The sequence below is a fragment of the Anser anser genome (genome assembly GCF_964211835.1).
Source record: "Anser anser genome assembly, chromosome: 14".
Classification (NCBI taxonomy): Eukaryota; Metazoa; Chordata; class Aves; order Anseriformes; family Anatidae; genus Anser; species Anser anser.
Window position 1 is genome coordinate 16,533,711 of NC_139735.1, and position 26,173 is coordinate 16,559,883.

The following is a 26,173-nucleotide window of genomic DNA, read 5'->3' on the forward strand; positions in this document are numbered from 1 at the left end:
GCCAGCCAATCCCCACGCCCGGCGCCCGCAGCGCCCCCCGGCCGGGCGGTTGCGGCCGTTGGGCTGAGGGGGGGCGCCCCCCGCTTCTCGCCGCGGCCCTGAGGTGAAGGCGGCGGTGTGCGGCGGGTGGGGGGCGAGGCCTGGCCGCGGGCAGGGCCCGCCGGGCTTCGTGTTGCGGCGCGTGGTGCCCGCACACCGGGTCCGTCCTTGTCCACCGCGGACCCGAAATGAATTGTTAAAAACTCGTCGCGCGAATAAAAAGCTGTCACAAAAATCGCCTCCCTCTTTTCTGCCCCGAGTTAGAGGCGTTTGGGCAAACTATTGGGCAGTTATTGAGTGAGGAAAGGGTTCTACCATCACCTTCCCCTCAATGAAGAAGCCACAGCTTACCCCCCACCTCGGTTCCTCACACAACACCCATCCTGTGCAGCGATACCTCAATACCACACAGAACAGTTTCTCTCTTCTGTAATGCACAGTTCAGAGTTGGCTGATACATAGTCTTAAATTTTCCCCTCCCCTTGTGCTACAGATCAGTGAAAGCACCAATGGCACCAAAAAAGCAGCACCAAAGCAACGTCGATCACAAGACTAGAGAATGGCAAACAGCTAGGCACAAAGTGGTGTCAACTATAAAACTTACTGGCAAGGCCAGGAGGAAAGTAGCGACTTAAGTCCGTCACAATACACAAAAACTGCAGTAAAAGGAACCCTAGAGATGGGTAATGCACAGCAACAGGGCCTTCTCTTATCTGCTGGCAAAACGTAACAATCTTCATATCTATATTCCATAAAACAGAAAACCTGTGTTGAGAAATGAAGTAAATGAGACCACATTGGATTACCTGTAGCTGGGAAAAGCATACTGTAAATGTCTGATTAGAAAGAAACTACAGCAGACTTAATTTTCTGACTGCAGCTATAGTTTTGTAATTGTCAACAAAGAGCAGGAGTTTTAAGGGGCAATCCAGAAATCAGCAGGGAAGTCTCTCTCAGCTTTTCAAGGTTAATTGAGAAGAGGGGATAGCGGAGCATACTAGTAGAGCTTGGTAAATTGCATGCAATGCTGTAGCTTGAGGACTGCATTTATTCACAGGGGAGAAGAACATCCACGTAGCCACAACTTCTCCCTGGTCTCATCTTTTTCTACGGCATTTCACAGATTTCAAGATTTGTCCTTGTCTGAAATGCTGCAGACTACATTTTAACGTAATATGCACGATGATGTGTTGATTCTGCAGAGAGACTTTCACATAGAAATACTGTGATAGTCATTTTACTGGAAATAATCTCTTTGCTTGAAAATAAACTAGACTGCAAAAATGAATGTTAGAGATGTATTAAAAAGATGGTTGCCATTAAGTAATGAGTTGTCCCTGTCAGGATGAAAAACTGAGAATTACGCTCAGATGGGAAACAAATCTTGTCAAACTACATTTTGATGCAACGCAGGTTCCAGTGAAAAAGAGGTAATGGAATGTCTGTAAGAGCAGCCCATAAAGCATGTGCCTTGATCCTTATGATGATTAAACAGAAATTAGCAAAAAGCCAAGTACACTTAGCCCATGCAATCTAAAGATATTTGTAAATCTTCTTCTTGTAGGAGGAGTGTTTCTAGTAGCGATACAGAGAATGTTTCAAAGCTACTTGATGTCTTTATCAGCGATTTGAGAGAGAACAAATGGCTGATTAAACGCCATGCAACAAAGGTTTGTTGATGGTCAATTATGATGGATATAGGTTAATGGCATAGACCAATCTAGACACCTTGGTAAGGCAGCCTCATTTGTTCAACAGAAATGTTGAAGTCAAGGTCAGGTATCTAGTAAAAAAGAGTGAGGGTTACATTTCAAGTTGGGTGATTGTTTCCTGGAAGACGGTTTACAGAAAACAGCGTTAGTTTGTCCTGGTGAATAACTGAATACATGCTCCCACTGTTACACTTTTGTAAAAATGACAGCTGTGAGTGAAAGGGTAGCTGAGAGAGTATCAAAGCAAAACTAAACAAAAATTACACATCTAGGCATTATTAGAAAGACCAGTGCAGGAATACTGGCTTCACGTCCACAGTTAGGACAAATGATATCTATGTAAAAATGGTAATTTCTGAGAGAAAACTCATGGCTGTTGGAAGGATAACCATGTCTTCTCCCAAAAGTGAGAGTCTTAACTAGAAAACAAGGAAGCCATGCTCTGTCTTACTTTTGTTCTCTACTCAAATTAATCTTGGAATCTTTTAGATGTGGTGACACAGCTTCAACGGAAGAGAACTTTCCTCCCATCCCTTTAATTTAGTGGTAAGGGTACTCTCCTGGGAATGAGAGACATGAGACTGAATATGGATAAGGCTGAGGAGAATAAACCAGATACCTCATTTATTGGGTTAGAACTCTGGATTAGTACATAACTGGTGACCACAGGCTATTCCTCCTCTAGCATGTTTTAAATCTTTTACCATTGTTTAGTTCTTTAGAGGAAATAATGAAAGTGCCTACCTTCAAGGACAAATTCCAAGTAGTGAATCCCGATAACATATTTTTTCAGAGGCTAGCAAAGTGCCCAAGGAATGGGACTGCAGACCTGCCCTGTTTCCTGTTGGCTATATATTTAGTTACTGCTCCATGCATGAGATGCTTAAAAGGTGGGGCTGTGATGCACCGCCTAGAACACACACGCTTTCTTAGATTCAGCCCTAGCATCTCCGGAGTCTCTCTGAGTATCACCTTGTCACTTACAGAGCCTGCTGACATGAGAACATCTCATCCACCTTCTGAAAGGCCGTGGTTCTCTTCCTCACACTTCTTTGAAAAATTGCCCTTCAGCGTGACTTGAAAGGAAAGGAAGAAGGAGAAAACAAAAAAAGATTTGCAGTTTACCAGAGATAAATCCTGGATGCTTGTCCCCTTGCCTTTTAAGCATGCGCTTGAAGTTGCTAACCTGGAACTGCTGATTTTTCCATGCGTCCTTAAATATCATTATTCCTTTATTAGTATGTAACTGTTCCACCAGACACATTGCTATAACTTGATGAAAACAAGCATAATTAAAGACAGTTTCTGGAAGCTGACACTATATAAATGCAGTGTACAATGAAGGTGAAATTTTAATACTGCAGCTAATCAATGACTGGAACATTTTGCCTATGGAATGTGAATTCTGGGTTTTTGAGTCTTTATATAGAACTGAAACATTTTTCTGAAAGATGTGCTTCATCTCAAATGTAAGTTATGGGATTGATGGAGTGGTTATTTGGGTCAAGTTCAGGTGAAGTTCACTGACTGACATTACAGAGGAGGTCAAACCAGACGATAAGCATATTTTTTTCCAACCCTATAAGCTATGAATTGTGATATGCAATGACCCACCATAGCAATGTAGGACTCAACTCTTCAGAATAAAGAGAGGGCCTGTCTTACTGAACAATGCCTCTCAAATACTTTAACACATCGTAAAGAGGATTATTTTAATTAATTGGTACAATTTTCCATGTTTATTACATATACTGGAATATCATTGGTTGCACCTGATTTAGATGTCCTATTTTCATTCTTAATCCTATGCATAGTAAGAAATACATCCTCCAAACAGTACCGTGGACTATAGAAAAAAAAAGAAAAAAAAAAAAAAAAGAAATACACCCGGGAGTATCTGTTCCAAGGAAGTAAACACATAGCGGTACCATAGTGGTGCATCTGAGTATCACGCAGTGAGCTACCAACAGAGGAGGAGGGAAAAGATACAGAATTTTAACACACTGGAATTACCATTTTCAGTAATACAATAAATGTGATGCATGTTTGACATTAAAATAAGAGAGTTTGTGCCACCTTTTAAATATTGCCAGAAGCTGTCCATAATTTGTCAAACAATAGAAGAAAAATTGTTGAAACTGTATTAGTATTTTGAGGTAGTTTCCAGTCCCTTTAGCCTTTTTTTTTTTTTTTTTTTTTAAATTCCCCTTCCACAGCCAGCCCATCTACCTCGTAAGAATTATAGCCTGTCTTCGAAATGGCTCAAATGGAAGTACCAAGCAGGTAGAAAGCTACTTGGTATATGCTTGAACGGCTCTGAACAATTCAAAGCCATCAACAAGTTTGCAGTTCTGGAAGAAGGAGAAGAGGAGAAAAAATGGAAAGTCTTTGTAAGCAATACCTGCTCAGTGGAAAGTAAAGAAAATGTGCAGACTTTCATAGGTGCAGAACACTGTTGTACTAAGAGATGGATCATTTTTCATGAGAAAAAGTGCTATCTGCAAATGAGCACGTTTGGCGTACACAGCCATCCCTAATGAGACCCCCCCCATGCAAAACACAGTAAAATACCATCTCTCTGTCATGGCGTATGTCTGTAATGTGTTCTACATACAAAGCTTCTGACTTCCGTACCTAAAACCCTTTTCTCACGTGGTAGCTTTTGCTGAGCACAATTATTTCGTAGGCATTCTGAAGAACCTGGCTGTCAACTTCCTGTTAGTGTGTTAGTGCCATTTGTAAGCAAATGATGAGCCTTGGTCATCTGGCAGAGCAAGAGGAGAATTCACTGGGTTCTGAGATGTGTTTTTTTGTTCAAACTGTCCAGCTCTCAGGGAACACCTCATGGGTACTGAAATTTGGTACTGCTGTTGGAGAGGTGATGGGATGCACGATTTTCACTGTAGCTACTAAACTAAGAGCACTTGTCACGCACTGATGTGAAACTGCTAAGACGAGTCTTAAACTGAACACACGAATCTCGGAACAGTTCTAATTTGTGTGAATCAGGACCCAGGGCTCTTACTTTCTTCTGGCCTATTCAGTTACTGAAGTTATACTGGTTTCTAGTACATATTTGAGATTCCAGTTCCTGAATAATGGATTTGTCTTCTCATTACTCTTGTAACATAAATGGAAGATACAGTTGTTAACTAGTCCTTAGTTTGGTTTTGCAAGCTACTGACTGCTCTTTTGTGTAATTGCAAGCTACTACAATGTTAATTCTCTTAGCCATTTTCATGACTGTGACACCAAGACGATGAACAGTTTCCCTCGTCTTCCTGCGTTAATTACTGAGACGCTGTACCCATTACATTAAAGTATATACTTTATGTAGATGTCTGTATATAGAAAGGCCTTTGCATTTCCGGGTCACATGGCAAGAGGATTATGATAAAAGACGGGGGGGCTGGGAGCATTTTGGTTAATAACAGTGGGTCTTCCAAAGTGAACTAAGGATAAAATTAGCATTTCTTTCTGATATCAGAGGTATTTTTCTCAGCTCCGCTTTAAATATTGTTGATGTGGATGAGGTACATCACAGCTACATAATCTGCATGGGAGTAAATGAGACTGTAAGTGCGGGTCACAGCCAAGGTGAATGGCAACACACACATAGTTGTAGTGCCTAGTCCAGTGCCTAGTTTTTCAACAGTTGAAAGTCAGTTCAACTGTTAGAGACACAACAAGCAGTTGAATAATAGATATGGGACAATACCAAGAGAAAGAGAAAATAAAAAGCGACCTCTAAAGGATACGGTAGTTGTTTTGCATAATATTGAAGCTAATTCAATCAGCGTGAGATGTCAAGTCTGACTCAAAATCAATATTAAGTTAGCAGTCTGCTTTATCAGTAAGCATGTAAAAAGGTGCAGACAAATCATCTACTGGAAAATTCATGTAAAACTGCAGAGAATAATTGGGAAAAAGGAGAACCAGAAAAAAATAAGCAAAAATAGAAGTGTACTATATGCAAAATAGGGCATGTGATATGTGACAGTTTACCTAAGTGATGCCCTTCTACCCCTACAGAAAATGGCAATGCAAACCTCGCTAACAGCATTTGTTCCTCTCAAATAAAAGCTAAAAAAAAGCTATAATTGTTAAATAAAAATACCATATTGTTGAAATTTTTAACTTTCACGGGCTCATTAGACATTAGAAAATATAAAAGAATTTTTTATTCATTTTCCTAGTATGCAAGAATTACCAAGATAACAAGAAATATTAGATAATAATAAAACCAACGTACAAATCTCAGGATTGGGATAACTTTTTTTCCACAGACAGCATAAATTCTGTGTTATTTCATAGCATTTTTAATAACATAATGAAATAGTAGAAACATTGTAACTGGTGTGTATTTTAAATAAACTGCTAGCTAAACAATTTTATTTCTGATTTTCTTAACCTTAATTTAATGAGTAATTCCTACACTTTCTACCTCCTTCTACCTTCCCCTGTTTTAATGCAAAATATTTTCCTTGGAAAAATGTTCCAGAAAAGCACACACTGAAGTATTCACTTGCTTTATCTATCCTCCTGATAAAATCCAATGACTCCATTCAGGATCAGGGCCCCATTTTTACTACTGCCTAAACAATATGACACAGTCCTTTCTCTGTGAAGGTCATGGTTTAAGTGCATGATTTTCTGAACATTGTATGAAAGAAAGATTATGAACTTAGCGGTTATCAGTTACTTCATGTGACAAAAGGTGTGAGATAAAGAGGAAGTTTTCATGCCTGGTCTCCTTCCATTATCTGTTGTGTTAAACTGCAGTGAGCGGTCCATGAGAAGCCCAATATTTAATCCATTGGCTGTAACATCACTGGGCAATAGATTTGTAAAGTGATATGGTATACCCAGTTTATTTGTTATAAATCCATATAATGCAAAGAAACATGTTCATTTATCAGTCCTACCACTAAGAACTTGTGCAGTATTAAAAATAAATAAATAAAAAATGAAGGCATCCTGAGAAGAACGGGAAGTTACAGCAATTATGTTCGAAGGGATGTATAATCTAGAATGTCTGTTTTAAGATTACAAAGAGAATGTATTATAGCAATCATACTATAGCAATCATATTATAGCAAACAAACAAAGAAAAAACTAACCAACCTCAGATTCCAAAACATACTCGTTTCAGCTGTAGATAAACAGGAATGAAGACAACAGAATGTAATCAATGTAAGGCTTTACTATGTCTGGATTTTTTAATAAGTTGAGCTTTAAACTGGTGAAAAACATAAGAGGAAGATAGGGGAAGAAAGACAGGCATAAGGGAGGCAACCCAAAGAGCAATGAGAATGTATACTCAACTAGGTTAATTTAGTGAATGTTTTATTCTCTGTTTTCTTACTTCACTTTGTATATCTCATTTAAAAAAACGAACCCATTAGCTAGATAAAATATACCAAATTAGTGAAGTACAATTTACTTCTCATTTCAATGCCAATTCATTGTTATTTTTCTGTATTTTCAAATAATTATTTAGTTTGCCGTGCTCATTAGAGACAAGACATCATTTCTTTGTACCCAAAGAAACTTGTAATTGCTAGTTAACAAGCTACTAAACCAGGATTTACAAAGTAAGCTATTCTATTTTTACTGTTCTCTTCCAAAGACATACATGTGTACTTTAGTTATTAAAATTGTTATCTCAGTGTTCTCACATTATTCAGCGTAAAATACAAGAAGAGCAGAACTTCAACACTGACACATGTTTGTGGAATTGACATTAGTGAAACTGCTTTTCTAGTTCCCTGCGTTCTCCTGTCCTATTAGTGTTAGAAAGATTTGAGGGATTCCTTTGCACTTCCCATGTTGTAAGAAATTCCCAGGGTATTTTCTGATCTCAAGAGGAAAGGTGTAAGCTGAGACTGTTAGATCCTCTGTGCGAGTGAATAAATGGGATATAAAGGAATCTCGAAAGGAGAACTTGCAATTCTCCCACTACTTCCTTAGGAATGTGAAGCTCAGCTTACCGATACCAAGTTTTTATTTCTATTGTTTGTAATTAACATTATTAAAATAGTAAACTGAAATAGAAACTGCAATATACATATTTTAAATATAAAAACTTTAAAAAAATTGCTAATAATATGCTGCAAATGGAATTCATTGATCATTGCAAATGGAATTCACTCGTTATTGAGTTCCTCACACAGAATTTGTCATAAGAACACAGTGGTCTCTCAGGCCTGATGACCTTTTTCACTCACAGGAAGAGTAAAAACTGACTTGTCCGGCATTCCAAGTAAATATGACTCTAAATGTAATTAAGAATATATGCCTGTTATGTAAGAAGTTACTATTTGTACTAATTCATTAAGGTGTGTGTATTCAAACTTCAAGACATTCTGAACAATGTGCCATAAAAAAAAAGAAAAAGAAAATGGTCTCTGTCCATGACACCAATTATTACTACTGGTGTAATTAAGCCCGTCTCTTGCAATTAATCACCTTGACTGCCAACAAATAGTGTATTTATCTTCATTATCTTCCCACATATATGCCTTTCCTTTATGATACACAGAAGAGGCTGATACAACGTTTTGCTACAGAATGGATGGAAATTTAGCCCTAACAAGTGGAGAGGCAAGCGGCACGTCACGTCAGTTAGCAAGTGACGTGCTTAAAGAGCAGACTGTAGTTAAGAAGCACCAGTTTGTCAGGTAGTGGGTCTGAACAACTGGAAACAAGAACAACTGAAGTAAATTAGAGCACACTCCTTGCAGTAAGGAAATATTTAAGTACAACCCTACAATACAGCCATATGAAATCTGTAAGACTATGATTGTGTATTTTCATCTTCCTCACATTTCAATTAAAGACAAACAGAATTGTGGACGGTACAAATTATTTTTTCCAAATGAGAAACAAAAGAGGGCATGCCAGCCTAATTTACTTGCTTTTGTTTGCATCTCTTTTTCCATGATTATTTTAACAAATGAGTGTACTAGCAGGAATGTTTGGTAAAATAATATTGTGATTATTCACAGCAGAAGCTGTAAGTTTATGTTTCTCCAATTGGAAATGAGAAACGTGTTGTACAACCTACATAACCATTCAAAAAAGCCTGAATATTCAAAAAGCTCTGCTTATGAATGGATTACACACAAAAAATTATGCATAGATATTATTCAGCAAAGAGTCTGAACATATACATCAGAAAAACTAGTTTGTTTGGAAAACTTGCAAACACAAAATGGAGCAAAGAAATTATTCATTATGAATTATTTGCACAGCATCTGTCTTACTTTCTCATGTTAATTGCCTCTGCTAAACCACATTTTCTCCCCCTCAGTATGTAAATTAAAATGATTTTGCATATCTCTGAATACCCAGTAAATGCAAGTTTCATTACCTTACCGCTTATATCTTTTTTGTCAACCTAATTATACTGCAATTTATATAATTTTAAAATTTGACCTACCAGCTTCCTGTAGATTGCAACCTCTTCCTCTGGATTTTGAGTATTGCCTACTATAAAAGAAGAAAACATATTAAAACCATGCAAATTACCAGCATTTGTGAAAGATCTTGTAAGGTATGTGTTAAATCTCACAGTATTTATATATAGATTGATAGAATAAAAACTAACTTGCAATACTTCTTATGTAATTATTATAAATTTAGGACATGATCCACCATCAATTTGAATTAGAACAGAGAATTTTACTAACTTTTGACAGCCTAGACCAGACCTTCTCCTACAGAAACTGGGTAACATATCACTGGATTCTTTCATGCTTCCTAAAAGGCACCACTCTAGTTGTATGTAATTATTCTTTCTACAAATACAAGCTTCTATGACACAATTTGATACTCTCGGTGAAAAATACATTTTTTTCTCATAATTTTCCTATTTTTTGATTTGTTGACCACTCATGTTGTCCCTCAAAGAAACACCACGGGAAGAAAATGTGCACATTATATCATGCTTTTTCTTCGCAATAACTTTACACCACCAACAGAAATAGAAGTGTCTTGTCAAAAACTGTGCTGGTCTTAGAAATTAAATGCAAGATTAATCCTTCAGGCCTGTTAACAAAAATGCCCCCACAGCAAAATCTGTCCCATTGGGTCACTGAGAATGTAACCTGAATAAAGCCTCAGGATCAGTTCATCATTATCAGCATATATATATGTATTTTAAAAGACAGACCTGTAGAAAGCACTCTTTTTCTAGTGCTGTACTTAGAAGACAAGCACTTGGAGTAGTACAAAGATACGCTTTTCTAAAGGCATAAAACCTTCTACTTAAGATTCCCTCTTCAATGTACCACAAAATACATAACCCCTGAAATGATTTTTTTTTCTATTTCATACTGAGGTTACAAAACAATGTGTTAACATGGGTAGCACAACTGGATGAAAGCTTATTTATTCATTTATTTCTGCTGTGGGCAGAAACTTGGCTGAATGCTTACACTAAGTGTTTTGCAATAGCCGTTAGTACACTGCCAAGGCACAGTGGGAAGATGTTATTGCCTGAATATCCCTACTGAAAACTAAAATTTTCTAGCATCTTAATGGATTACAACAGGGAAAAAGAAATCAAGTTCATGGTATAGTAGTTTATGGATCAATGTGAAATTTGATTGCTCATGCACTACAGGTATTTGTGGGTCACAACAAAATTTCTGTCTTAAGAGGTTCTCCAGTATGTCATGGAAATCTCAGTAGTATCCTTCGCTCGTGATCCATCTACACTTCTGTTGTGCAATGCACCAGGACTGTGCTTTCATCTGACTTTTGAAATGAATGGTACCAATAAAATGTTGGGCCTTATCTTCAGCAATTCATTTTCCGTGATTTTTTATTTTTTTTTAATATACCTTTAGGCTACGAACCACATCTATAGGTTTTTCCTCTCTGCAGGATGTGTTGTTTTGTATGCTTTAGCAGTTCCGTGAGCTGAGCTGATTCAAATGAGCCTTAAAATGTTAAATACAACTTGTAATATCAAAGGTTCTCATATCAAATAATTTTGTTACTGTGGATCCTAGGGAGATTAAGGAATTTTGCTGTGACTAGAATGTCCACTAGTCACATCAAATGTTTCAGCATTAGATATATCATTATCTGTTCACCAAAGAAATGGCTAGAATATACAGCTGCAGCGCTTTGTACTTTATTTGTAAACCATAAGCAGGGGGTATAGTACAGCATATGGCAAAGGGTGAATGCTAAATGTTGATCAATTTTGTGACAGTGTGACAGAAGCCTTTACATACAACTTTTAGGTGATATCTTCTTTGCAATTAGCATTGAAAATAATTTATTGGGTCAGACAGTAAACTAGATGCAGAATGGCTGCACTTCAAATTTTTCTCCCGTCTGGTTACCTGAAAGCCCAGAGAAATAAGTTCTCCTTTCTGCATTTTTTTTTTCTGTTTTCACATTTTCCTATCTTGCAGCAATGTCTGTTTATAGCTGGTTTAGCTTTCTTTACTTCTGAGCTGAATTAAGATGAAGTATGGTTTGAACTGGCTGAAATGCCAGCCCCAGAAATACTACCGTATTTTCTGGATTGAAGATGAAAAACTGTCACGAAATTGCGTGTCTGTTCCCCACCCTTTGCCTTGCAAATGCAGAAGATAACAGACAAATACTTGGAGAGAGTCCTCTTGGAATCTTACAACTTGAATCTGGTATATTTATTAATACTGCCCTTGTGTGCTTGCCATCATACTCAGGGCAGCTATACCAGTGCTGAGGGACTGAACAGGATCTACAGTCCTAATTCTGGCAGAGTCTTATTGACACACATTCTTGTAGTATAATTAACGGTTAATTCTCATACTTTCATAAAGCAGGAATACAACTTTTATCTCTGTACTTCATTATAGTCTTATAAAAAAAGGTAAACAGTAAGTAAAACAGTGTGAAAAATAGGGAGATAGTGTTTTCCAGAATTAGCATTCTAACTGCAAATGCAGTGACAGAATGAATCAAATGTTTCTAAATACGGTATTTGAATAACTATTTTTGAGAATGAGAAGGGAGTATAAGTGGGCATTACTCAGTCTTGCCAGCAATAAAGAAAATATATTACAATATAGAAAATAGCCCTGCATTTTTTTTCAGGATCCTTGTTTAAAGAGAAAATATGGAGTCTTGATATCACTGTGGAACAACTGTTAACTACATAATGACAAGCACAGTATACAGAAATGAGTAGGGAGCATTTTAATAGAAAGCATACTGTAATTTTCCTTGCATTAAAATTCAAAGGCAATTAAAACAATTTAATTAGATAATATCAGCTGCAAAAAGCAAATTGATTGATAGTTAGCATAGGGATAACTTGGCTGCTGCTACTTGAAAAAGTGATGGTAAAGCTGACAAATTCGTCACTTGTTTTTTTATTTGCCAATTCTATATATTTTTATATTTTATTTCACCACTGAAGGCATTTTAATTAGCTTATGTTTGATAGTTCATTGTTTGGAAATGGAAAATGTTATAAATGTGATCTGAAGGGTTGCTGGCATTCAGATTAAGGCGTCTAGCATGACTACATCCTGCTCTCTCATTGCTTAAGATATTTTACCTGATAACAGAATTTCTCTTAGAAGCCTTACTGTCCAAGCAGATGTTTTAATCTCCATCTTAAACATCACATGCAGCTGGAAAGAGGTCAGTTCAGCTCACAGCAGCTATAAATCAGTGAGCAATCTCCTCCTTTGGAAGAATCCACATTGCTCACTCAAGGGCTGTTTTTGGCCATGTAGGGAATAACCAGGCAGAAGCAATGAGTGCTGATGAAGTAGGAAACCTATTTCTATTTTTAAAAAGTCTTCAAAGAATGGATACCCAAAAAATAAAAAAATCACTCTTATATTTATCAAACCAGAGATGTGCATTCAGCAGTTACTTTAGTAAAAATTAGGAGGTCCTAAGTCCTTAAATAAATATTAACAAAATGTCTATTTAGATATTATCTTCTGCTCATTTTATTCTTGAGAATTATAAGGGTTCATGGCATGGTTTGATATATTTTTTTAACTATTCCTTTAGTTTTGTACTAATTTTTCATCATTTTAATGCATTACTTCCCTCAGAATAAGCACTTCTATGATGAAATCCTAAGACATACTGAAAGGACTGGTAAATAAACAAATTAAAAAATAATTTAAATTAAATTGTTCTGCAACACTTGACTACAAACCATAGCTTCAGTGGCAGGACACCTGAACTTCGTTTATAATCCCTCTATCCACAGAACTCCTGCAGCACTTCGATAGATTGTCTGGATAAAGAGTGAGAAAAACCTTTTGCTTGACTAAAATAATGTCTTAAAGGATTTTTAAACTTATTTTTTTTAAAGTTTCTCATCCTCTTTTCCAGATAAAAATCCATTCTTCCTGGGTCTATTGAAATCTTTTCTGACTGTGTCAGGTATGGGTTTTCCTTGTTAGGAAAATCTGTGTAAAGCCATTTCTATGAAGCCTTATTTTCTATACAGGCTAACTTGTTTGAAAGTTGAGAACCATAGCAATAGAATATTAAAGGACAGAAGCAGACAGCTAAAGCTCATTTTATTTGCAAAATAATACAGCAATGAGGAGGCAGACTATTGTTGCTGAAAGAACTACGGGAGCCTATAAACAAAAATAAAATTATACGCAAGCACTATGATTTCACAAATAATTAAAAATAAAAAATACAAATGTCTCATTAGGTCCCCTGCCTTAAAAAAATCCAAAGTATGAATGTCAGAGAACCACAGATTTCCAGTAATTCAGGAAGCTGGTGTTATCAAATTCTCTTCTCTTTAAAGGAGGAAAAAATAAATAAATACATAAAAAAAAAGCAACTTTAAATTTCCAAGAACATATAATTAAAAAAAAAAAAAGATGACCAGAACTTGAAAAATAAATCCGTTTTCTCATGTGAAATAGGTTATGCATAACAATGGTCTAATTTAAAAGCAAGAAAATATTCAGAATTCTACTTAAATATGGCAACAGTTTGAGGAAGGGGAAAGTATTAGCAGAAATAATTCAGTAGGTCACTGACTCTCCACTGTGATACATTTAATTAAAAAAAAAATGAAGCTAAGGAATACCAACAGTTGAGTTTCTCAGACTGTTGGAGACAACTGCCATCAGGGCTATCAGATTATACAAATATATTTATATAGCAGAATATAATTATATAGCAGAAGAGAATGAATGTTACACCCTGCATCTTGGATGGAGAAATCAAGAATGATATCTGCAAGAAAATGGCATCACTATGTTGTAACACTTTATAAATAGTATTAATATCTTGAGAGGTGGTCCAAATATTTTTTATTTTTAATGAATTGTTTGTTTGTACATGACAAAGACAGGGTTAAAAGGAGGGAATGGAAGGGCGGGGGAGGGGATGGACAGGACAAATGCTGCTCTGAAATTCATAATGGAGACAATGCAAAAATAGTGTTTCTGTATGAAGTAGGTAAAAAAGTGTTTAGGAGTTGGTTGCAAAAGGCAGTTTCATTTGAAAAGTCATTTGAAAAGTCAAATTTACTAAAGAACCATTATCACACTGTTAGAAAAGTGCAATAAAGTGTATTAACTAATACCTAATACCAGAGAGTAATTTATGTTTGTGAAAGAAACCACTGAGAAAGCCTCTAGCAAAAAGGAGATGCTTCATGAAAAACAGTGCAGTTACTAGGTCAAAAGCTTAAAGAGATAAACCAGCAATTTATTATTTTACCAATTAAAAGTAATCAGCAAGTGGTAGTTACACAACCTAATAAAATATCTCTCATTTTTGCTGTTCATTAGGAAAAAAAAATAGTTCAGATACTTTGTACTGTGAATTTTTAAAAAATATCTGAAAACTCTAGGTTTGCAAAAAAAGGTATAATCACCTTTAAATAAGTAACAAAACAAAATCTTAGAAGTAATAGGAGGCATGTGAAGTGTTTAGAAGCTGTTAGCTCCCCACAAATTAATTTTACAAGATGTTTAAACCTTATATGCTAATCTATGAAGGTGAAAACTTCCATAGTCTGTGAGTGAAGTTACTGTTGTTTTACTTATTGTTATTGAAAATACCAAATGACTGCTAAATAAAAGCACAAAGAGTTTAGCAAAAATGCTAGTTAATGACTTCATTTCATGCTTTCAGTGTGTTCCATAAATTGGATCTGGGTAATGTCAAAATGCATTCAGAAGAAACCTGCACACAGTATGTACACCATCAGACTTGACATTTAAGTATCTACAGGAACATAAGTTATACTGTAAGGAAGAGAATAAGGCCCCTAATTTAAATGATCCAATTGAATTTTTGAGTCTTCACTACTGTTACTCTCATGGTTCAGATAGCCAGCAAGAAAAAAGCCTCATTTAGTTACAGAGATCAAGAGGAATATCTGCTCTTTTCTTGATTTTTTTTGTTTGGGGGAAGTTTTCTTTGTTGTTATTGTTGTTTTCATTATCATTTGTGTCTTTTTTTATTCTTTTTGTTTTGTTTTTACAGAAAAAGAATAAAGAATGCTGTAAGGAGCATATTACAAGAATTAAATTCACAGAAATACCTGACAGTGGTTTTATATGTGATGATTCAAAAAAAAAATAACTTGTGTAATCTAAAAATTCCCCCGAAAGACACATGGAGAACAATCTATGATGTAAAGCCAAGCCTTATCTTTAAACACCTCTTCAAAACATAGTTGACTACAAACAGACAATAAATTCTGGGAGTGCATAGAGGAGTTGGATGATTTAAATACAATACTGTTATTTCAGCGTGCCACTGTCCATCTAGCATGCTGGTGAGTGCTTGCAATGTCCTTGGGAGAAACAGCCATACAGTTTATATATATAAATATTTTCAAACTTACTTTTATGTTTAAGCAGCTCTTCTCTAATCATCTGTGCTAAAATGCTAGCAGGAATATATCAAACATCATTATGAAATACACAGAACAAAAGACTGAGAGGAAAGGTCTGGATGGTGTTAAAATGTATTTTAGAATATGGTATTTCTTTTGAAAAATGGCAAAATCATTGTTTGTTTACTTATTTAAACCAGTTTCTTAAAAATCTACTGAAGTTTCCAGAGGAAAAAAGAAACAAATAGGAAAATAGGGAAGGCACTATTACATTGTTGATGCCTCTTTCCCTCAAAAGAACCCTACAGCCCAACAAAAACATTACTGATCATGCAAAACTGTAGACTATGGGATAATGACTTCCATTTAAAGGAACTTTGCAGCACATTACCAATGACCAGTTTCTAATATGTTTTAAAAAATCCTCAAAAGTTCTTCTAGGTGATGGTAGACATAACAAAAATGGTAATGGATTTTTGGCCAAGAAACTCAATATAAAGGCAAATATAGAAGAGATGTGTTAGTCAAACATAAGTTATTGGACTCAGTACAGAGTAAATGGATGAAATTATATGATATGCTATAGAGAAGGTCAGGTTACACAATCTAATGATCCCCTTTGGCCTTAAAGCTTGTGATTCTCTGAAACCCTACTCCTGCTGGGAGTCTGTAATTCATGTACTACTATTGATTTATTTATAAGAGACCATACACAGTAATAATACCTGTGCATGAGTATTCAGGGTTTTTGTCCATGAGTTATGTCAGCAAAAATGTGTTTAAATAGAATTACAAGTTGCATGTTTTTTAATTTCATGGTGAGATCAAGTCCTAAGGAGGAGAGCAGGCATATTAATTTTCCAAAGAGAAAGCATAAAGTGAATTTTTTTGTTCACTGTTTCCCATCATGGTTATTACCTGTTCAGCTTCTTTGTAGTACCTGTACTTGGAATAGAAAGATGGCAGATGCCGTCACTGCGACATTTAAGTGTTCTGTCCAGAGACTTGCACCAAATACTGGGAGTTCTGTATGTGTCAACATTAACATCACAGCTCTCGCTAATGATGGATTAGTGACATTACTGGGAATTTTGATAAAAAAAAGTCCATTAATGTGTTGAGTCATAATGATTTACAGATGATCTCTATGCAAATCAAACAAACCTTTGAATAGAAATTGAACAGTGCAATACAGTGTGACCGGGATTCAGAGCTCACACATTTCTGATTGTGACTCCCGCTTCTGTAAAATGGACATTCAGTTTCTAAGTTTGTAATTTGTAAAATGATGCAGCTGGCTTTTTGTTTTCAAGCATCATTAAGAAAATAAGAAAAGTAGGACTGAAATACCACAGAGCACTAATTACAAAGTATTATAGCCTAGTAGAGCCTACAGTGTTCTATGTTTGTGCTTTTCATTTTATATGTACACACATACAACTAGTGTCTAAAGAAATCTGTCTTGAAATCTGTGAAACTTGTAGTATCAAATCTTAATCTTAGATAAAAATAAAATGCAATAAAAAATCCATCACAATGTATAGAGGGGAAAGTCTTGCCTTTATCTTATTTATATCCTTCTGCTGTTACAAATATGTTAGGTGTTGAGTTTTACCAGCTTTATCTCATTATTAAACTTTTACAATGAAATCTCAAAAGATACCTGAAGCTGTTCACCAGTACACAGTTGTTATTCATATGATATTTTCTACTTTTTATTACAATTAATCCCTGTATAATTATATGGGGGAGAACCCTTCAGATATATACTAGAAAAAAATATTACCCACTTACTTAAAAATAATGAAGAAAACTATCTTTACCTTCTAAATACTGTTTTATCTCCTGTAACAAATTTTCATATTCAATGGTATAAATATCATTATTTGAGCTGTAAATGTTATTTTAGCACACAGTCTGTGCAATGATCTATCCTTCCTCCTATTTGTAAACATCCTATAAATTGGCTTTTGGTTAAGAGAAAATGTTTGCTATAGACATGTTACCACTCCTGTACCACTTTGTGGTTTGTTACCCTTAAAACGTTGCTTGCTTTGCTTAGTCCTTGCCCATTTGCTATTCATTATTTAAAGCATGTAACAAATTGGAGTCGTGATAATGTCGGAGCTGGCTGACATGATAAGTAAAACTGTATAAATGGCCACTAAAGCTTAAATTGCAAATAACCATCTAACATAAATACCCAGTTACCGTATGAATAAATATAGGTTAACACACATCACATTACACCACAAGACTCGAACACAGTGAAATCAAGTAACAACTAGGAACTTTTAACTGTTTACTAATAGTTTACCCCAACAAAAGGTACTATTTTTAAACTAGCTGTTTTCAACTAGTATATTCAGAGTAATACCAGGTTACGCAGAAAAAAACAGTTCACTTTTAGATTTACTAATCTTTAGTAAATGGATTAAACCCAAATGACTGGTCAATAGCTTGTCATCCTGTCGAGCTGGCATTTCCATAGGACTGCTCAGATATGTTGAGTACTGCAATTGGGTAACCCTTTGACCAAATAAAACATAGGTGTTTAGTTCAGTAATCTAATTCCACAGTTTAGTACCTCTGTATAATAATACTCACAATGAAAATAGGTAAACTAACGCTAGCATTTTAAATAATACTTTCAATTAGACCAGCAAACGCAACATCTTGACAACCTCATGGACATACAAGTTTGTTTTTCAGATCCTGAAATGCCAGTAACTAATGCTAGGTAGCCTAATAAAACTTACTAGCCCTTCTTCCACACCAGAATAATCTACACCTCACTGAGTACGCCTGCCATGGATTTCCAAAGGAATTTATGAACAGATCCTCCTTACAAAAATTTTAGAAATACAGAGAAGAGTACAGATGTGCAATAAACCTGTGGTCAGGCCTGAAACACCGTGAAGCAAGAACTGAACAACCCAACCAATGTCCATAATAAGGAGGAAACTACTTCACTCTCTGTGGCACAGGGGCTGCAGTCAGGCAGATTCTAGGAAGCAACCACTGTAAATTCAAAGTTTCTTAGAGCTTCCTTCATTCCCGTTGTTATCAAAAGCAATACTGTTGAAATGACCAGAGACAGAATAAAGCTAAAATATGTGTATGTGCTTCTTGAAAGTGGCATCACATTTTTTTCAAGGATAGGTTATACCTGTGAAATAACATAGACCTATGCTGGGTCTGTGAAGTCACTCCTTCAGCTGAAAAGAAAATCAGAACAACAGAGTAATGGGACTATGCTATTGAACTTTATTATGGGATAATTTATTTTCACTTCTGAAATTTTACCAGATATTCTGCTTCTCAGAGATTAATTTGTCTTGGTAAATGAAAGGATACGAAATAGCACTAACAGCATACCAACTCTAGGAATAAAGTAAGATAGGGTATTTAAAACACTGAATTGGATACTGCATGCAGACCCTATCCCCCTCTCAGATGTACATGTCAACAGTTCACGGATACTTGGAAAATGCCACTGAGTTCAGCCCTTGCAGTATTTCTGCTATAGGTTTCCTAGAGCCCTCAAAGAGGCTAGCAAGAGTCTTGCTCTTGGTTTGGATCACTACTTTCTTCCATCACTTTTAGCTGTAGCTGTATACTTAGTAGTTTGAACATTTGCAAGCACAGGATAATAACCGGAGGGAAGGGCATAAATAAAAAGAATATCTAATATCCTGCAGCATTTTTCTCCAGTGAACTGCTATCGTACACTGACCCTTGGTGTTTTATGTATGTTATTTCTTGTTCAAGTCTACTGCCAGGAGAATTTTCATTCCAAATCTTTCTGGAAATGTTATTCCAGAGGCAGTAGATAACTCGTTGAATCTCATATTAATAAGCTATGACGTTAAATAAAGAACTGAAAATCTTAATCAAAGTTATGAGTATCAACAAGAAGCGAAGTAGCAGCTAATATAAGATTAGCTGCTGAACAAAAGTTTTCTATGATTAATTATATTATAGCAGAGTAATTTAGTTTCTCTCGATCTGTAACTTCAAATATCTATACTAATTAGTTGCTAACTACAACATAATAAATGAGATAATGAAATAAAGATGTTTTAAATATCCCTTTTTATTGCATGTAAGTTTTGCAGCATGCTAACACACCAGATGAATTCTGAAAAAAAAAATTAGGATATATTAGTGTATCATTATGTACATGAACGCCAAATAATACATTTCTCACAAGAACAACGTTCAACTACTAAATCCAATGGAATGTGGAAATAAAAAATATTTTAGATGAAGGCTGGCATGGGTTAAGCTTATAGCAAACATGGAGACATCACACCTCTCTTCCATCACATTTTCACCTGCTCATGTGGTGCACACTTCTGCTTTGATAGAAAAATTCCTTTGGGTCTTCTTGGTGTAAAGGTGTTGGTGCTTGCAGCAAAATTTGCAGAGCAAGTGGGGAATAGAGAATGTTTTCATCTGGTTATTAAACCAGAGAAATATCTTCAGCATTTTTCACATCTCATGACAGGGACCATCACTTTCCTGTTAGCTTTACTGAAAATGGTTGGGAACAAATTATACAAGCTTTTTTCTTCTATGGATTTGTTTGAAAAAAACAAACAAACACAATTTCTTTTTACAAATTTGTTTTAGAAAACTGTAGGTCTTAGTTCCAAATTTATACAAAAGAAATTTGCAGTGTTCCCCATGTAAGGTGAAGAAACTCCTAAGGAGTGTTGCACAGACCAAGGCAGTATTATTTATTTTCCTGAAACCAGCAATGAAAGTCAAAGCACAAGCAGTGTAGCTTGTTTTATATATCAACCTTGCATGTTTTCCTGTCAGCTTTGCAGTTTGTCATCCACAGCTTAGCCTCCAAATGGCATGAACTTTGAGGACAGCATGCTGAAATGAAAAGAGACTTGCTGCCTCCTTTGGAGAAGGAACAAGGCCACCAAGGAACAGCAGAATATCTGCTTATTCCTTTTTATGCAGCCAAAGTTGTGGAAAAATATTCCATTGTTAATATAAATGTAATACAATTCTGCTAATGGTAGTATAATTTGTTGTTACTATTTGGAGTGAATCTGTGAAGAATCTAGCAAGAGTAACAGATGAAATCATAAATGAATACTAAATGCAAAATCTGATATACAAAAGTAAAGAATGAGTTGGAGCAGCTGCAATAGCTTATTTTAAATAGTTACCAGAATTGTTCAGCAAAAGCAATGTTGGCCAGCTGGAGTGCAGTTGTTCAGCGAGGGAGGTGAGATACCCCTTCTCTGTGTGTGGAGAAACACCACAGCTAAGTGAGCATAAATGCATGAACTGGCATGTTACTTTACTACTAAAATGATTAATCTTAGAGACAGAAACATGTTAGACCACTTTATGACTGTGTTTCCAAGGAAGTGACGGGCCAACTTGGAGAACAGTGACCAAAGTTTAGTTTTCTACCACTGCAGTCTTCTTACAAACGTTATTGGTTATTGTTGGTTATTGTTTTTTTTTTTTTCCTAATTATGAGTGTCAGTTACAGATGTACAGCCAGTAAACTATCTGTCTATAACTTGCAGAATGTGCTCCTTTTTCTGCCAGCAGATTGAATTTGTGGCAATATAGGTGTTCTGATCAGCTACACTTACGACACGAAACCTCCCATTATAGCACATTTATGATTTACTCTGTCAGGGTATCATAGAGAACATTACTTTGCAAGGTGATAAAAATTAGTATCCCATGAATTACATAAGGAATTCCAAACATCAATCTATATTTAAAATAACTGCAAGAAGGTTTTTTCAGTAACTAAAACTAGCATATATGGAGTTAATTAGACCAAAAACTGCATGTTGGTCATTACATTATAACCAGTTTGAATATGCTGAAGACACACTAAGTTAATGCAGATGTGCTGTTATATTGCTCAAACAGCTCCGATCAAACTGTTCTATTTGAGGTTTCATCTAAAGCCTGTAAGAGTCTGGCTACTACGTTAAATGGATGTGGAGTTCAACCCTTGTGAAACCAAATACTTTATCCTTGTATGATTCAATCACTTACGTCACTTGCTGAATATATTATTCCTCCAATAATGCTTTACAGGTAGCCACCAATAGGTAGAACATCCAAAAGCCTCAGACTTATTTTTGTTGTTTCCCTTTCTGATTCTCTCATATCCTATTTACTACTGCCTCCTGCTTCTACTATCGCTACTATCATCAAGAAATAGTATTTTTTTCTGTAATAAGAAATACTTATGACGTAATTCTGAAAGGCTATCATGTGCTGCTAGTTACAACACAGCACACCTCTTATGTTCATTTTATATCTCAGCAAGTGGTATTTTATTAACTGCTGCAGTGTGGCTATATTTTACTGTGAATTGCAGATACTCAATGCAGTCATGCATGTCCACGTGAAGGTGGCATCAGCTTTTTTTTATTACATTTGTCCACGTCTGGCAAATTAGCTCACTATCATACACAATCACACAGAACCACAGAATGGTCGAGGTTGGCAGAGACCTCTGGTGCAACCCACCTGCTCAAGTCAAGCCACCCACAGCCAGTTGTCCAGGACCATGGCAGACAGCTTTTGAAAGCCTCCAAGATGGGAGACTCCACGGCCTCTCTGGGAAACCTGTGCTGGTACTAAATCACCCTCACAATAAAACAGTGTTTACTTATGTTCAGATGGAACCTCCTGTGTTTCAGTTTGTGCCCACTGACTGTCCTGCCACTGCACACCACTTGAAAAGATCCTGGCTCCAATTTCTTTGCATTCTCCCTTCAGGTATTTACACACATTGATGAGATTCCCCCTTAAGCCTTCTCTTCTCCATGCTGGACAGTCCCAGCTCTCTCAGCCTATTCCCATATGAGAGATGCTGCAGTCCCTTAATCATCTTCACGGTCCTTTGCTGGACTCTCTCCAGTAGCTCCAGATCTCTTTTTTGCATTGGAGAGTTCAGAACTGGACACAGTACTCCAGATACTGCAAGGATCAAATCTGGGAAATATCTGTTCATCTATTCCAATAATACATACATTAAAACAATGTAGAAGTACTATGAAAACTTAAAGTTAAAAAAACAGCCAACCAAACAAACAAAAAACACAGAAAAGTAGGGTCAGAAGTTCCTATACAGCAACAACACTAAATGCAGTGAATGAAATTTCAGGTTCATTACTGAGCAGATGAATACAAAGCACTCTCTGAACAATAGAAGGGTAAGCATGTCTGCTCTGGAGAGGATGAAACATGGCAAATCATCCATTAATAAGTATCTATTTCTTTAACAAATGTCTAATCGTTCAGCAGAGTAATTTAATGTTCTGTATTAAGCTAAGAGGCGCACGGATTAAAATACCCACATCAATGGTCTCTGTTCAGTATTCTCTACTCACTTCCACCAAAACATTAACAAACCTCAGTAGGGAATTTTCCTGAGAAGATCAGCTAATAATGTATTGTACCCTGCAAATGAACCCTTAAACCTCTATAGTTGATTTTTGTCTACCAAACCACAAAACTGTCTTTCTTTCCTCCTTCTGTTAAGAATCCTCTCCACCCCTATATATAAGCCAAGATCTAACTCTAGTTATTAAATCTAAAGAACAGTTTAAGGCAAAGCCAGAATTTAGTCATTAATACAAACTCAAATAAAGCCAATCGTTAAGTACGTATATTTCAGGTGAAATAGAGGATTGAAATTAGGAGGCCTGTGGAAATAGTTAAAAAAAAAAAAAAAAAAGCAGTTAGTAACTGACAAAAAGCAACTACTAAGAAATGCTTCCAGGCTACCAAGCAGCAAAGCCTGTAAGAGAGACGGTGGATCTATTTGACCAATGGGAACTGAAGGGAAACACTCTGTTCAAAAGTGGCATTGCAGAGTAGTTCAATGACAGCTCTGTTGGGGTCTGCCCCCAAATGACTATTTGGAAAACCACCTGCCTCAAGAGCTAATGGACCCAACCTTTTGCTTGATGCCAACTGTAAAACGTAGCATGAAATCAACTCAAGGAAAGGGACTTGCAGTAATATGAAACCAGGGTCAAAGAGAAAATATTTTATACTCCTATGTTTATGAAAATAAAGATGAGGAACATTTAGTCATATACCAGAAGATACTGTGTTGATTAAAAGGTAATTAGTAGCTGCAGTATCTTATAAGTTACCAAGATTGAAAACCAGTGAACTTAAAAAGTAAGCAGTTGCACTTCTCAGAAGGAATGCTAACTATTATTAAAAACCTGGGAGAAATGAGGGGTAAAAATGTACTTGTCTTTAAAAGTAGGACAAGCAAAACCTGCATCAGTAACAGACAGCTGACAAACATACCAGCTGAAGGATAGGATTCATCAAACACTAAAACAAGTACACTCTGATAGGGGTAAACATCTTGAATCTCCATTTTACTGTATGAAATGATGAAGCACTCAGATGGAACGCAGGGAGATCACATTTCACACACTCTAGCACATTAAATGTCCCTGGAATTAGCTAGGAATCTAGCTTAAAAACAAATAGTATGTGCTTAGAATTACAGAATATCTATACTAACAAGCCTAATAACAGATTCCGCTTAAATACTGCAGATACTAGATCTTAATGACTGCATGGTTTTGACCACAATTGGAATTACAAAGAAATGCCACCTCTAGCACAGGACAGGGAGAACGGAGGGCTACATAGAGCCATGCTTTTCTCTTAAGTCTCTTTCTGGTATTAGCCATTCCTTTTTATGTGTATGTATCAAAATTATGCAGTTTCTTTCATCCAGGAACCTGAAAATATTTCACATCTAACAGAATTAGGTGCAATAGTGCTTCCTGGCTTAAGGCTAGCCTCAGTACAGTACTTACATGCTTCATTTGTAAGCACTTCACCAGACAGGAGTGTAGAGGCTACACCTGGGCCAGGACACAGACATGTTTACCATGATCCTCAATGTGTTTTGGCCCAAGTCAACTAGCAGTGCCCCACACAGATCCTGCATGCAGCTGAGGTGACAGCATTGGCCAAAGACCATTCCCACCCACTGCTCTGGGTGCAGCCTGATATAAGCAAACTTATCTGTATGCATGAGAATGAAGTCATGCCAGATTCTCTCTCATTTTATTTATTATATAGTACCGTATTCTCAGGTAATGTGGTTTTATTCAATAACCATTTAATGGAACACAAAAATAGTGCAGAGACCAGACAACGGAAAGTACTTCCCATGCTAGAGACCAGGCTACTTTTTGCGCTTTATGTCCCCACAAGAATAAGTCTCAAACTCACTTTGTCATCATATCAGCACTTCAACAGGAATGAGACAAAAATGAGAGAGGGAAATTCCCTGTCAAGAAAGGCTGTGAACTCAGGCCCTCCGTTTTCTGGGAGAAAGTCCTTGTTTGTAGCAGGTACAGCAACAGCATTGCAGTAGTCACGATAATTTAAGGATACATACAAAGTCTGAAGGAGAAGTCGGTATCTTTTTAAGACTAACTGATGCAGTGAGACAAAAACAAGTTTTCTTCGGGTCTGGAGATTTGTTGGCAGGCAGGATAAGCGTTGGTGCTCCTACTGATGCCTTCCAACGGGCTATGACAGGGTACACAAGGCTGTCAGAGCATCTGTCAGGGACAGGGCTAGGAAGTGGGACAGACCAACCCCAAATCTGCATTCCTTCACACTTTCCAAATGATTACGTATCGTGATCTCTAATCACCTCCAGGCCAGTGATGAGCATACATTAAGCCCACTTATGCAGACTGTATTAAGTATGACTACACTTCTGCAAAATTATACAAAATACATGGATTGATGTACGGCAAGGCTCCACATCAAGGGTCAAACGTCCTTCTCACAGTTGTAAGGATATTTTTTCTTTTTACATTTTTGAAGTAATGCTAATGTAAAGCAAATTACTTAACATCAGGGCATGCTATCTTAACAAAAGTGGTGATCTTAAACCTAAGGAAGTGCTGTCCTCTCCACAACATTCCCTACAGACTATCTAGAGGCTGACATGGTATACTTCCAGGTAGGTGAAACTGGTCAGTCTCAGAGCTGGGAAGGTGCATTGGCAAGGAAGGAGAGTCTCCCAGCGCTCAGCGTTACCCAGGAAAACTCTGCATCTGGCAGCAGGACCTTGGGGAACACACCTGAACTCACCAGGGCCACTGGGCAGCTTGTCACTCAGCCATGGCTATGTTGTTTTGTGCAGTTTGCTCTTGTCACTTGGATCTGAGTGGGCATTCAGAGAAGCAGAACTGTCACATTAAAAAGGAGGAGGGGAAAAAAAAAAAAAGAATTTAGGCAGCCTGCAAGATTTTGCACAATCTGAGCATGGGTTTTCAGGAAAAGCATTTTTCGATTTTATATTCCTACAGTTCTTTTAAATTCATTACTGTATTTAGAGCTTGGGCTCTATTTTTCACTATGAACAATAACTTATTTCTTAACCAGTCTCTCTCACAACTGTATCTTTTGTAAACTGCAGTCACCCTTGTTGCTAGTAATATGTATTTTGGGGGAATGATTTAAATGACAAAATGCTTACTTGTAACAACAAAAGAAATGATACAATATAAGCTGAGTTTTA

General features: G+C 36.5%; 1 protein-coding gene across 35 annotated transcripts in view; it reads right to left on the reverse strand.

Moving 5' to 3' along the window:
* TENM2 (teneurin transmembrane protein 2) overlaps positions 1-26,173 on the reverse strand; it is a 1,465,234-nt gene that overhangs the window by 667,961 nt on the left and 771,100 nt on the right. For 32 of the 35 annotated variants that reach the window (XM_083799339.1, XM_083799310.1, XM_083799353.1 and 29 more), the window contains one exon: positions 9,193-9,242. The exons of 1 other annotated variant lie outside the window; for it this stretch is intronic. The gene's annotated coding sequence lies outside the window, so the exon portion shown is untranslated. Of the gene's footprint in view, positions 1-9,192; positions 9,243-20,786; positions 20,862-26,173 lie in introns of all 35 variants that reach the window. 2 more of the 35 variants (XM_083799352.1, XM_083799354.1) reach the window with 2 other exon arrangements.